A 16,147-nucleotide genomic window follows, 5' to 3' on the forward strand; every position below is an offset into this window, starting at 1 on the left:
TGTTCCTTTGACTGTATAATTTTAATGTTCTAGCCTCCAGGTCACCAATTCTTCCTTCGCCTGGTTGAGTCTGCTTTTGAAACTTGCTACTAAATTCTTCAGTTCAGTTATTATTGTATTTTCTAACCCTAGGATTTCTGAATTTTTTTTGATGGTTTCTATTGCTTTGTCATATTTCTCATTTTCTTCATGCATTATTTTCCTAATTTCATTTAGTTGTCTGTGTGTTCTTGTAGTTCATTAAACTTCTTTAAGAGAATTATTTTGTATTATCTGAGTGACAATTCATAGATCTCCATTTCTTTAAGATCATTTATTAGAGCTTTATTAGTTTCCTTTGGTGGTGTCACATTGTTTTGTCGTTTTTGTTTTTTCTAATCTTTTGTTTCCTCAAGTTGGTATCTGCACATTTGAGTAACATGGTTCCTCTTCCAAATTTTACAGGTTTGCTTTGGCAGAGACAGATCTTTACCAGTCAGCTCAGTTTGGGTTTCTGGGTGTGTTTGAGGGTAATATCCTTGGGCAGGTGGGGCCTACTATTATAGTCTAATTTTGGGTGAGGCAACTGTTTGAGCTTTGAGTATGGGAATGGGGGTGTGTGCACCTGACTGAGAACTGTTGGATAAGACTGCTGGCTTTGTTCCCTATCCAACCGAGGCTGTAGGATGGGCCCCATGCTTGCCTGGATTCTCTGGTCAGGCTTATTAGATGACCTAGATTAACTAGTAAATGGACCTATGAATTAGCTTCCCTTCCCTGATAGGACAGCAGGACAAGACCCGAGGCCTATACGGCTCATTGTTTGAGGCCTTGAATTAGGCAAGAATGTGCAGTGGACTCCCGGGTTTTGCTCTGCAGATGAGTAAAGCCTAAGGCTGTGCTTTCTTTTAAAGTGTCATTGTAAGCAGAGCTGTCGAATGGGTTATACAGCTTCCTATGTGCTCTTTAGGTTCCTTGGTCAGGCAGGCTGAAGGCTACATTCAGTAAAAAATAGAGCTGGAAACTAATTTCCTTGCCTGGGTGCAGTGTGAGAAGCAGCTCTAAAGCCTGTAAAGCTCTTTGTTTGTTTTGTTAACTCAAGCCAACCTGCGCACCAAATTCCCTGGCCAAAGAGGTCCACTGGCTTTGCTCTGCAAACTCTTGGCTCTGCCTGACCTTCTCTTAGCTCAAGTGCCACTGGGCAACACAGCTTCCAGGTGTTCTTGCCAGCCCTTTTGGTCAGATGGGACTGGGAGCCACAGAAGGTGTGGCTTTATCTTAGATTCCCTTGCCCAGGCAGGAAGGGGAGGGGTCGCTCCAGGTAACTCTCAACTTTCTAAACAGGCTCTCTATTTAGGAGAAGCCAGGCACTATCCTCAGCCTGTTCTATGAATTAATTCCTCTGCCTGGAGTAGCATGAGAACCCTCCACTCCAGTTACTAGCTTTGCTCTGGAGGCGATCAACCCTGCCTGCCTACCTCTTGGCTCAAGCATTGCTGGACTACACAGCTTCCATGTGCTCTGCCAACACTTCTGGTCTGAGATGTGTCTGAGAGATACTTTCCACAGCGGTCAGGGCTATGACTCAGCTTTTTGCCTGGGTGTGGGCAAACCAGGCTCTAGGGTTGGCAAAACCCCTTCTTTGAGAATCCCTGAGTTCCTTGGTCAAAGTACACCACAAACTTGGTTCTGTAGGTGAGCAAGGCCGCTCGCTGGGATTACTACTTAGGCCCTGCAGGTATGAAGTCAGTCTCTCAAGATCTGTATGCTGGTTGTTGTAAACTCCTGCCTTCTTCTCTGTCACAGTCAGATTCCCAGTGACTGAGCCCTAAGAATGCCCCCTGAAATCCCCACAGGTTCAGATCAGAGTAGGGGTTCCCATAAAGAGACCCACAATGTTGGTGGAGGGAGCTGGTTGTCCCCACTAGGCTATCTTTTCCCACAGGAGGAACAGGAGTTTTAGCAGAGCTCTCCATGGGGTGCTGAGCTTCTCTTGGGGAGATGCAATGTGGTCAACATGTAGTTGCTTCTCTTACCCTCTAATGCAGTCTGTCTTGGTCTCTGCTCTGCATGGGGGGAGGGTGCTCCAGTCCCACCCTAACATTCTAGGATTCTCTCAGTGGTATCTTGTTCTTGAATAGTTTTAGTTGTTCTTCTTTGAGAGGTAGCAAAGTCAAGAATGACCTATGTTGCTATCTTGGTTGGAGTTAAAGTTTTTAAGGACAGTGAGATAAATGACATTTAATGGGCAGGATCTTTCACTGCCCACACAGCTTCTCTTTGAAACTGGAAGATGTTCAAGTGTCTCTAAAATATGTTTTCACACCTGAGAAATGACTTATGTGATTAAAACCTGGATCAGTTTTGTCTCTTAAGCTACCAATAAGCTCATTCTTTTTCAGACGCACAAATTTTACCCATGGTAACTGAATTACTGTGATCCTTCTTAGTTTACATTTTAAATGTAAAAAGGACTAAAGAGTGAGAATGCACTCCAAAAAATGAACAGAATCCATAGGCATTAGTTCTGTTGAAACAATATTCATAAAATCTAGATATGATACAACTCTATTTTCTATGAACATCACCTTGATAGATATGGATGTTCATAGAAAATAGAACAAAATTCACTTATAAAAAAGCACACAGTATATTTAAATGTATGAATGAAGGCTTGTAGCTAACAATCATTTCTCTTCATTCATATTACAAATTGATCTAGAGATTTAGAAAAGTCTTTTTACACATTCTTTTCTAGAAGGCAAGGGCTAGGAAAAAAGGAGACACAAATTGGTCACATGATTGAGATTGAACCACAAATATTTTGGCCCTTGATTCTTAGCCTCTTTTTCAATACTGTCATTCAATCTAAAAGCAATTTAAAAAGCCACGTCTAGAACAACAACTGAAAATTGCCAATGCAAATCAGTGGCAGGAAAACTAGAAATTATTTTCAGCTCAGTTCATCAAAGTGTATAAAAGTATTTTTTCAAACATTAATGAACAAAAAGTGACTTTAATTCACAAAAGACTTGAAAAATGTAAAATATAATCAGCAAAGACCATGAATAACATGGGGCTTTCCCCCTCTTTTCATAATTAATTTTACAATGATGATTATATAGTTGATAAATGATATTATATAATTTTATAGCAATCTATGTCATAGCACTTGGCTCAATATGACTATATCACAATGTAGAAAACTCACATGCCTTAAAGTGCTCTGCAACCCTTTCCATGTCCTTGGTCAATCCATGCATCTAAGCAAGACAATATCATCCCAAAAGATGTGAGCTTCAGGGAGGTATTTCTCTGCATCTGAAGCAATATCAGCAGACACTGCCAGCCAAGTTCAGTGGGGCCAGAAGACCTTCCTTGAAGGGGATCTGCATTGCACAGCTCCAAGCCTATTACCAGCAATGTATTATTTTATTATTAAAAAAATTATTGAATGCCAACTATGAGCTAGATACTCTATGTTCTACATGCACTATCTCATTTAACACTTATAAAAACTCTATGATCTACAATAATTTTTTGCTCCACTTTACAGATAAGGAAACTTCGACACAACATTAGATTTCTAAAGGACACATGAATGGAATTGGGACTAGGGACTCTTGCTGTAGATGCAGAACTTTCTAACCCTACAGTACAATTGCTTTCCAAAAAGAATGCAAAACATCATGTAAGTCAATAAATCATCCTGAATGCCCCAAATTTATTTTGGTTCAGTGTGCTTGTTTCCATTTAGAATGTATTAAGGTGAGTTACATTTGTATAAAAAGAAAATTTTCCCTAATTGTGCTATTTAACATGAGAGGGTGACCCTTGTAGTGATTAATGTTTGATGTCAAAGACAGGACAAATACAAATAAATACATAGAACCTCATGTGAAAACAAGAAGCCAATATCTCCATCCAAATGTGCTAAGCATGCAATGAGAGATTTAGAGGGCAGAATGATGGATGGTCCCTGAAGTAATGTTTTATACTTTTACCTCACCAGGTGATTGATAGGAGATATGATACTCTGAGTAACAAAACAAATATATCCTAATAAAATTGAGCTTTAAGGATCTAACTCTCAATGAGATATCATGTTAATGAAATAATTTAAAGCATATTGCCATAGATTTTGCAGGTGCTCAGAAATATAAATCCAAAATGTACTATACATTTATTCCCATTGAGAATATTTTGTACAAACTTCAACCAACATATTTTGTTATAAATATTAAGGGCTAATTTCTAATGTTATTAGAAAATATATTATCTAGACATTGAGAACCAACAGTGTGTGGACTACGTTCCCACAGAATATGAGAGATGAACCAACACTAAAGTTATTGAAACCAAGAACGAACAAAATACATGTATTGGGTATAGAGAAAGCAGAAAGGGACAGGTTACCTTAATGGTTCATTACTCTTTCTGAATTTCTAGAATGAATGGTTATAAATGATATTAAATAGATAGAAAAAGTATGAAATAGACAAAGCTTATTAAATCATTATCACCCATCAACAACCACTAAAATGCACTTATTTCATTATAAATGGTTTTACAAACTTACCTAAAGAATTTAATATAACAAGCAATCTTTAAAAATAGAATAAAATAAATGCATTTGAAAAGGCTTGATATGTTATAACCACCATATTCCCAAATAAATTATTTCCAAGATTTTTACATACAACTCTACTCACACCATCCTTATAAATATATTTTTATATCATAACTCAATTCATATACAACAATAAAATAAGTAACATAGTACTCCAAAAAAATTAAAAATAGAGGTTGAAGGTGACATAGACTTACAAGGATCTCTTAGACTGTGTGTGTGTGTGTGTGTGTGTGTGTGTGTGTATCTCACATATAATTCCTTGGATGCCTACAAACACTATTCTTCTGAAAAGATTCAAGATATTGTAATGTGCTAATGCCAAGTGTATTGAGAAATCAAAAACAGCCAGGAGATGATGATGGTTAAAATGTACTTTTGCACTCAAGTGATTTTAATGAAAGCATGAAAGTTTTACTTCTAACCTTCCCATCAGGACTTGCTCCTAAACATTTTAGCACATGTCTATGACCACCTTGTACTTCTCCTTTGAACATTTGCTAAATACATAATATGAGCATTATTTTAAGAGAGAGAGTGAAGAAGACTGGATACTTTTGTCTTTTATGTGCACATCCATTCTCTTCCCCTTACTCATTTTCCAGTCCTTGATGTACATCTTCCAAGCTTCCTTTCTGTTTCCACCATAATCCTGCAATGCCCCACTCTCCTCTGTGCATTAAATTCCTATTCTTGTACATCTAGGTATCACCTGAATTACTTCCAAATCAAATCCTATCAAAAGAATATTTGGTAATATCTCAGGAACCTTTCAGTCTAAACACATTACTGCAACTTCCTCTCTCTCTTGAGTATCTACCTAACAAGTGACATCGTATCCTCTGTGTTTCTTTCTGAATCAATGTCCTTCATCATAAGTTTCCCAAGGATAGAGGCTTTTTTATTTAATTCATTTTGCATTACATTTAATTCAGTGGTGCTAATTCTTACTGTGAATAGTAGAAAGTATACTGAAGTTCTATTTCCTAAGAGATCTGAATTTGGGTCTCAGTTATACATTTTTAAAAATAGTAATTCAGTAGTGAGCCAAAGAATTCCTTTGAGATCAGGAACATCCTATTTGTCAATTTAGAATAAAATACCTACGCTCTTTTCCCCCTCTCCATGAGCTCATATTTTCTGCTGCATGGTATGCCTCCAATTTGCAGCCAGGCCTATGAAAATGCCACATTCATATTTCTAAACACACCCAAAGATTAGAATAGAAGAGATTTGTGGATGACAAAACACTGCTGTCTGGATTAAGCTCTGTGGGCATGACTCCACGGAAGCCTGCACAGCTGATAAGGGTGGAAATTTAATTTCTGCCTAAATAGAGCCTTAGTGGGAGAGCATATCTCTGAAAACTTCAGAGGTAAAAAGCTGGTGATTATAGTTTTACCAAGATGGCCTTTTTATTTTGCATTCCAACTAATGTAGAGTAAAATGTCTTTAAATGGGTTATTTTCATTGCAGGTGTACATCCAGAATGTATCACATGTCTCCAGTATTGATCTGTATTGTTGAAGAAAACTCCTGATTTTCTCAGAAATATACCTTTTGCAATTTGGCAACCAGAAGCTACAGAAAAGAAGGTTGTAAACAGAAGCATAGAAGTCAGTTAAACTTTCCATCTCAGAGTATCATCTATCCCATCACCACCATGACAATTTCATTCTCCTAATACTGAGTGACCTTCTTCTTTACATCCAAGAATAAGATATATGAAATGTATAAGAATATGAAGCAGGTAACAGTAGAGTGAGGGTGCTTCATTTTCTTTTCTTCTTTCTTTTTAAGAATTCTCTTCCAGCTTAATTGTAAGCAATTTCATGCAATGAAAAACAATTTTATCTCTAACATGCACTGATTCATGTACCAAAAAGGCGGTCAAATAAATGGTTCCAACATCACAGTAAATGAAGCTAAAAGAATAGGTAAATGGATGGGGTTGAAAGACTTAGAAAGTCTGCCTTGAGCTTAGCTATTTATTTATATGCTCACAGTGTGAAATTAATGAAGATACGTTTGATGGCCAATTTTCCTATTACTCTGAAATACTGTAATGTAGGTAAGTATATAAAAGTGTTTTAAAACACTCTTACTGGAATCCATATCTTGTCTTTTCAGGAAATAAATTCAGATTTATTTGCTTCATTAATGAGAAAACCCTAATTCCATTTAAAACTGTGCAAAGCATACTCCAATGATAAGGTGTATACGGCAGTTTTGCTCCACAGAAGTTTAATTTCACCTCTTAAATGGAACAATACTTAAAATGCGATTGTTCCAACATTTCTTGGCAAACAGTTTTCCTAAGCATTGGCCCAATTTCTTCATCACTGAATTTAAGTAAGTTCCCAACTTTATTAAGACTTCCGGCTCTTTGTTGCCAAGAAGAAAACCCACTGAAACGGCAAACAATGAGAGCTGGGTTTTAAAATAAATTTGGGTTTGCTTATTAGGCTATTTAAAATTTGGTTTGGAACAAAGCAAACATTATTCAAGCTTCAAGACAGATGAATTGTGTCACAGTATCCCTTTTTATGAGCTTTTCAACTGAATTATTGCCTTTGGATTGGAAAAGTTTATTTTCATAATCATTGCATTAACTATTCCTTTTATTTTGATGAGTATTTAAGAAGTAGAAAAGTGAAATTCAGCCTGTATTACTTCAGTTTTTTTTTTCTAAAAAACTTTTTGGAGATACTAAATGTAGGGTAAATTGTTATCCCTGAGGAAGTAATTTTTATTGCCAATCTGGTTTCATATGCCAGAAGACTGTACATTATCTACCAATGAACTGTGAAATACTTCCTAAGGAAAACGAACAGTGCATTCCTTTGTGATAGTTTGGTGTGCCTCATTGTAAGTGGATACAAAGTACCAAGCACTTAAAATTTCACTCTGTAGAGATAATTAGCGTCATATAAAAATTAAAGATGAGAGGATAAGGTGCAGGATGTTCTGTTCAAAACTGTCACTAAACCTATTGTAAAAGTCAGCAAATGCTGCGTTAAGGCCCAAGGGTCACATACCTGTAAGATGTTTTGAGAAGTCATCCAGTGTTTGAGCCTTAAAAAAAATGACTTATTTTCACTCTCTGCACGTTAGCTATATGAATCTCTTCTCTATTTAAAAAAATTAAATAAACCAAAAAGAAAACATAGTATCATACTTTGACCATCCATCCTATCTTTAGTCTTTGAAACCTCCGCTTACTGTATGTTTAACCCAAATCTCTCAGGTAGCATATTTTGTCCATTTCTTCTCATGCTGGAGAATAGTTAGTCATCACCGTCAATTAGCTAAAACTGTGTGTTTTTTAAAGCTATTATGAAACCACTTTTTAAATAACCTTGTTTCCAAACTAAATAATCCCAATTCTTTTAACCTATCCTCAAAGGTCCCATTTTACACTCTCTAATCATCTCTGTGGCTCTTCTCTGGATTCCCTGCAAGTTCCCAATGTCCCTAAGAGGCTTTGGAACCCAAAACTCAGTAATAGTTTGTCTCTCTTTCATCTGTTGTCAAGCGGTGGGAGTTGTGGGTTTGGCTTCTCCTATGACCTAGACTGTAGACAACTTAAGGATAAACACTATGCTTCTTTGCTTAAGAAGCATTTTTGCTGACAGTAATTTCCTACAGAATTAGGTATCATGAAGCTAACACATTTATTTTTTGTTTTGTCTTATTTTGTTTACTGTAGTACTCTCATTAGCATTATGAAGAGAAGAACCATATCATGGATCTTATATTATATAAACTTATTTAGGTAGTCTGAGCCCTTTGCTTATTTTGATCTGCCGTATACAAGTCAAAGACTATCCAGTCTATTTATAAGATTCCAGACACAAGTTCTTTATAACAGTTGTCAATTATGACCTTAAGTTTTATATTTGTCTTTGAATTTATTAAAAAGGAAAGAGGTATTTGGAGTAAATATTTGGCAACTTCTTCTTAAAATGTAAATGCATGATCTTGTCAAAGCTATAATAAAGATATTTAAATAGGGAAAAATCCAAAACATTGATTTCTCCTTGAATTATGTACACTTGTATTAAAACTGGCTAGTTGGAACACATGGCAAAAACCAGCACACAACCAGAAGTAGCATTTAATAATTTTTGAAAAAAGACTAAGAAAGAAATAGATGGCCTATTGAGCATGGAATCTAGTCTCTAAGTGTAATAATGGTAAATCATAGAAGATAAAATGATGAACAATGAATTACAGAGTTTCATAAAGAATTTACTCCAGAAAGAACTTCGGAGGAATGGACAAAAAAATATTGGCTTGTGTTAAAGACATGAAAGGAACAATAATAGCAATACTTTATGCAACCTAAATTGTTTATGAAAAGTACTTTCAAAACATATTCACAGAAAGCAGAGCTTCATTGTTGATCGAGTATATTTATAGATTCTGAATTACATCAAGGCTATACAGTTTATTCATTAAACATTTATGTATTGAGTACCTATGGTATGGCAGGAACTGTACTAGATTTTGGAGATATAGCAATAAACAAAACAAACAAAACAGACAAAATCTCTGCCATCCTGAAAGTTAAGTTCTACTTATGGAATAATTTAATAAAGGAGAAAATATAGAATTCATTAGTAGGTTGTATATATCAAGAAGAAAGGAAAAGATAAAGCAGGTAGGAGAAGTTAGGAATGCCAGGGATGGGCAGGTTGTTTTTTTATATAAGGTGGTTAGGAAAGGTCTCTCTGCTATGATACCATATTAGCAGAGACCTGAAGGAAGTTAAGGGAATAATTTTTTTTTGAGCTCTGGGAAAAGACAGCTTCTAGCACCAGAAACAGCAAGTGCAAAAACTGTGAGGCTAGAATATAATTGGCATGTTCAAGAAACATCGAGAAAGGCAGTGGGACTGGAGAAGAGTCAGTAAGAGAAAGAGATAGAAAGAGAGAGAGGATTTGAGAGCAGAGTGAGAGTGGAGTCCAGATCAGATCGTGCAGGATTTTTTAACCCCATGATCATGATTTTGGTTTATTCTCTTAGTAAGATGAAAAGCCATTTGAAGACTTTGAGTCAAGGATTGATACAATGTCTTAACTGTCAAAATAACTCCTTTGGCAACTGTATGGATTATAGACTATAGAGTGGGAAAGGGTAGAAGTATTGAGGCCAGTTTCTATGACAACCGTTCAGACAAGAGGTGATGGTGCTCCAGACTGTGGTGCTAACAGCAAAGGACGTGAGAAATAGATTCTGGATATGCTTTGACAGGGTTTTCTAACAAATGAGGCAAAGGTGCGAGAGAAAGAGCAAAATCAAGGATGACCCTAGTTTGGGGCTTGACCAATGGTACGTCAGTCTCAGCCTATGGATGGTAATGCTCTCAGCTAGGAACGCCTGGGCCCATATTACTCACGGTGAGCCTCCACAGACATTTCCCCTATTGGGGCCAATATTGTTGTTATGATCACAAGAAGCACTTCTGCAAAAATTCTTCAGGGAACTTTGAGGAACAATCTTTATTACTCACAGGTTCTTGAAGGTACAGACATGCTCAAGGGTCATACAGTGATCTCATGGGCAGAGAGAGAGATTGTGAACCTGAGGCTCTGCCTTAATTAGGGTGTGAGGCTGGGAAGTCTGGGGTTTCTCAAAGTCACTCATTATTGGCTAATTTGAAGCAGACGAGAAGGAATTAGGGTGCGGGAGAGTGGAGGCAGGGTCACTTGAGCAGTCAGTTATTTAGGACACCCAGCGTTTTCTGAAAGGAGAACTTCATGGGTGGAGGCAGCCTAGTTCCTTACCTGGTTGTTTTATTAGTAGCTGTGTCATACAGATGGCACAGCTTGAATATGTTTATTCAAGATGGATATCTTTTGGAATGGGTGCCTTGATAATCAAAAACTTAATATCAGGCTCTTATACTGTGATCAACTTAAAGGACGAAGATTCGATTCACTGTCATAAGGAAGACTGGGTGAAGATCGGTCCTTCCTTGTTGAAAATCAGCTGTAGCTATTCGTATTAATTTGTTCTGTTCCATTGATCTACCTGTCTATCCCTCTGCTAGTACCACAGTTTTGGTTACTGTAGCCATAAATGTCTTAACATTGTGTTTTGTGATTTCTCCAACATTTTTCTCCGTTTCCAAAATTGCTTTAGCTATCCTATTTCCTTTGCCTTTCCATGTTCATATTAGAATCAGTTTATGTATATCTTCAAAAAATCCTGTTGGGATTGTGTTAACAATTGCATTAAACCTATAGATCCACTTGAGAAGTATTATCATCGGTATCACGTTGCGTCTTTCAATCCCTGACTATATTACATCTCTCAATTTATTTAGGTCTTTGATTTTCTTCATCATTGTTGTATAGTTTTTACTATACAGATCCTATACATATTTTATTAGATTTATACCTAAGTATTTCACTTTCTTGAAAGCTATTCTGAATAATATTTTAATATCAGTTTAAAATTGTGCATTGCTAGAATATGGAAATATGATTGTCATCTTCAAATAGTGACAGAAAACTTTTTCTTTCTGATCAACATACATTTTATTTTATTTTATTGCCTTATTGTATTGGCTAGGATTCCAGTTTTATGATCAATATGAGTGGGGGGAATAGACATCCTTAACTTGTTCCCTATCTAAGGAAGAAAGCATTCATTCTTCAACCATTAAGTGTGATGTTAGCTGTAGGGTTTTTGTAGATGCTTTTTATTGGGTTGAAGATGTTTTCTTCCATTCCAAATTTACTGAGAGATTGTATAATGAATGGGTGTTAAGTTCTGTAAAATGCTCTTTCTGCATCAATTGATATGATGAAGTGCTTTTGCTTCTTTTGAATCTTAATTTGTAGGTTACTTTGCATGATTTTTAAAATACTGAAACATCCTTGCATTCTTGAAATAAGTTCCACTTGATATTAGTGTATTATTCTTTTTACATATTATTAAATTCAATTTGCTAATATTTTGTTAATAATTTCTGTGTCTATGCTAATATGGGGTATTGTTCTGTAGTTTTCCTACGTTTACTGTCTTTGTCTGGTTTTGATATCAGAGTAATGCAGATCTTATACCATGAACTGGGCGCTGACCCCTTCTCTTCTGTTTTCTGGAAGAGATTGTATAGAATCAATGTTATTCTTTCTTTAAACATTTGGCATGAAAATCACTTTAATAACCTTGTCCTTGATTTGCTTTGCCTGTACACCTCCTCGATTCAGTCTGCCAGAGTGATCTTGTATGTTCAACATTAGTAGAAAAAAAATTTGGCATGACTATGTTTTTAAAAACCATTCTGGCAGAATGAATCAAGGAAGTGTACAAGCAAAGCAGAATTATGGACGAGGATATTGAAGTTATTTTCCTGAGAGATAAAACTGTCTTGGACAAGTCTCTAATAATAGGAATGGGAATAGATAACTGTGTGTATATATAAAGCCTAGGACACATTCTGGTACATAATAGTCAATCGATGTTAGTTTCTTCTACATTTCCCCTTAGCTTAACTTTCCTGGAAGAAATATAAAGAAATCAGACTAACCCTCTAGGTTACAGATTAGCAAACTAGCCTGTGGGCTGCTTGCCTGCTTTTGTAAATAAAATTTTATTTACTCTCATTTTATATGTATTGCCTACGGCTGCTTTTTTGTTACAGTAGTGAAGTTGAGTTACCACAGATACCACATGGCCCATGAACCTAAAATATTTATTATCTAGCTCTTTATGAAAAGAAGTATCATCTCTGCTATAGATCTAAGTCTAAGGATGTGAATGACATGATTTTGGTAACTTATTTGCAGTGGGATTTAGCAGAAAATTTCCTCCAAAATAAAAGCCAACATCCTTATGATTTCTCACAGTGGCATACTCCAACACACTATCTCACTCCCACCCTTTGACTTCTTTGCTTATTACTCTAGCATCATTCACTCTGTGTCAGCTTCCGTGTCCTTCTTCAAACATCCAGACACATTTCCTTTTTGGGGACGTTCCTCTGGAGATTTCCTCTGGCTGGCATCTTCTTCCCTCAAATGTTCCCATGACTTGTCCCTCATTTCCCTCAATTCTCTGCTCAAATCACCTTCTTCGTTTCTTCTTGAGTTTCATCCTGACCACGCTATTTTCATTAGATTGAGGAAACTCTAGTTTAAGCCCTAACACTTTGAGAATCCCCAAATCTGCAGAACATTCAAGTTTTCATAAACCCATTAACAAATTACAATACAAATGCTATGTACATGGATGCCTAGATTTTATTATCTTCCAGTATAAATCTAGTCATTTCAAATTGTTTAAACTTCCCTCTTTGCTGCACAGAACATAAATTCTGCAAGTAGTATGAAACTGTTCAAATATGAATTGATACTAGTGAGAGAACAATTAAGACATGGTCTTGAATTTTCCCTAGCCATATTTTCTAAAACTCTTCTATTGGTAGTTCTAAAATATGAATTGAACTTGTAGTGAAGGAAAAACTAGGATAAAAAAGGCCAAAGGGGTCCGTGATGTCTTTTATGTACCAAAGGACTATTCTTTCACATGACACCTGACACATAGTTGGCTCACTAAAACAGTTAGCTTTCTTCCTCAAAAATCACCACATTAGGAAAAATCATTCCCACCCCTACATCATCCCTGAACTCTACACATGTACTATCTCCTTTAGTTAAATGTCAGTCTTATTCTGCAAAGTGTAGCAATGCCGTGATGTTTCTACCTGAGAATCCCAGTTGAGGAATAAGAAGGGAGAATGGAAGATTTGAACAAAAATAAATCATAATTTCATTATCTCAGTTTGGACTTGTTAATATTTCTTGATTTCACCAAACCACCTATTACAATGTTGGCCTCAAAAAATAATACAGTGAAATGTTTTTCTGAGGACATCACTTTTTCTACAACCTAGTCTATTTTGTTTCAATGGTGATTTAAAATAGGGTAACCATGTCCTGAAGGGAAAAGAGACAGTCATGGGGTTTGATATCATTGAAGCAAGTCAGTCTGTAGCTGGGTTTTCTCTCTCCTTTGCTTGAAAACAAGAGGAAGACAAAGTCGGAGAAGGGATGGAAGGATATTATCTAAGGCAGATCACACAGCAGAGGATAATGTGCAGCAGGAAGTCAAGTATGCTTTTTGCAGAACTGCACGGATAGGCAAAATAATATAATAACACCTCACATTAATAACTACACTGCAGTTTACAAACATTTCATTACCTCTCTTGTTCTGGTAGCTCCCCAAGTTATTAAATTTACAAACATCTTCCAATGTTTCTTCTCTAAAAACCCTTCCACCTGGTCTCTTTCAAAGTGATATCATGTCTCCCTTTCTAATATTTTTCATGTTTTCCTCTTCCTTTCCTTTCCTACTTCTAGTCACCATACTCCAGAGCTGCATCAATTCAGATGTGGATTTTGGCAACAGCTAGTTAGCTGGTTTCCTTGATCCCAGTCTCCTTTTCACCCCAACTGTAATCACTCTTTTCCATTTCCATTAGATTTAAATTAAATTAGATCACTTACATGAAGTGTTTAGCACTGTGCCTGAACTTAATAAATGTTAGTTATTTTTATCATTCAGTTTAGCACACAAATAGACAGCTATAATAGGATCAGTCACTGCTTTGCCTATATGTATATGTATACATATATTGTATTCATATGTTTATATCTATATAGACACATAAACACATATATCCATACACATATACACATAAATACATATATATACACATACATATATACATATATATACATATACATATATAAAGAGAGAGAGAGAGAGAGAGAGAGAGGCTCTTAAACAGAAATCCATTGCTTAGCTTCAAGGGCTTTGCATCCTCTGAAATTTATGTATCCATCCACATATATATTTTCACTTTTATGCATGAGTGGCCCCCAAACCTAACCCCAACCACAGCTGCAGTTGCCAACCCTAACCAGAACTTCTAGCTCCAACTCTAGCCTCAGTTCCCACACTGCATCTCAGCCCAAAATATGAATTTCAAATCCCAAGTGGCTTCCTGCTTTAAGTCAATAGAGTTCTATCCAGCAATAAACGGTCTGTGTGATCAGCCTTGCCTCCCTAGCCAACCTGATTTACTCATGACACATCTCCCCACACCAAGGATGCTGGTTCCCTTCTCATTCGGTGCACAATCTCTCCCTCCCTCCATTTCTTCGCTCATGCTAGTCCTCTAACCCTGATTAGAACCATCTTTCTGCTCCCCTCTCTTCAAACCCAATCTTCTGTGAGACTGACCTCAAAGTGCTTCCCTCTCATAGGAACTTCTCTTACTTTAGTCCATACTGATCTTTTTCTGGTGAAAATTCACCACCCATATTAGGAGTATAATATGATTTATACGCTGGTGAGAGGGCCTGGGATGCCTTCTAAATAACCAGAGCTGGACTAAATAATTGGGACTGATGTGTGAGAAAGTACGTAAATATAGAAGGATAAGATGAGGAGCTGGAGTGATCGTTTGCTTAAAGCCTTACGAACCCACGACTGACTTTACTGGTAGCTAGTCTAGGCCAAAGAGAAATATTATTTTATCACCCATGATGCATATAAAATTCTATATGGAATCAAATAACTGAGAAGAATAGAAAGTTTTCTCTGTGCCAAGAATGGAACATTTTACTTACATCATATCATTTAAACCTAATGGTGACCCCATAGTATATTATTATTATTATACTATTTTTATACCAATTTAGGAGGTGAGAAAACCAAGTCTTAAAGAGAAACCTAAGCAATGTCATACATTTCGTAAGCAGTGGGGCCGGGACTAAAACTCTAGATTTTCTAACTTTAAAATCTATGCTTCTAATAGTGGATTTTATCCACATAACTTTCCAGGATGTACAAATGATAGCAACACTGCTTTCCATTCATACATTGGTTTTACTATAAATTCAATCACTGATCTTTTTAATTGGTCTGGAAACATCTCGATGTAGAGGTGTTTACTCAAAACAGAGATGTCCTGAGATACTTGCTTAGCACCATCCTGATTCCCATGGGCTTTGGTGATAAGTTCTTGCCAGTTGTCCTCTCACAGAAGGCCCTTTGCCACTTTTTATTATCCTGAATTCTATTGCCTATTCAATAGGGACACTTCCTCCTGAATGTTTTGACTTTGTAGTATTTTGTTAAAGTGAAGGATTTCTGTTATTTTGACTGATTTCTGATCTACTGCTCCCGGATGCAGGGAAAGATAGAAAGCAGTAAAGACTTCAAGGAAAGCCCAGATCAATCTGAAAATGTTCAGTATTCATGGAAAGTAATAATTGCCACAAAATCCTTCATTTTCACAAGAATAATATGTGAAAACTTCAAATCAAAATTGAAGGAAATAGAGGAGACTAGAACAGGGAAAGATTATTAAAAGGAAGAATGAGAGAACTTTTTTGCTTTTGTTTTGTTTTGTTTTACATTGTGCTTATATGATGGCATCAAGAATTTTCCCTTTTTCAGCATCCTTCTAGGGGAGACAGGGAGAAGGATCTGCTTGGCACATAGGGTTATTTTATT

This window comes from Balaenoptera musculus, chromosome 11 (assembly GCF_009873245.2).
Source record: "Balaenoptera musculus isolate JJ_BM4_2016_0621 chromosome 11, mBalMus1.pri.v3, whole genome shotgun sequence".
Lineage (NCBI taxonomy): Eukaryota > Metazoa > Chordata > Mammalia > Artiodactyla > Balaenopteridae > Balaenoptera > Balaenoptera musculus.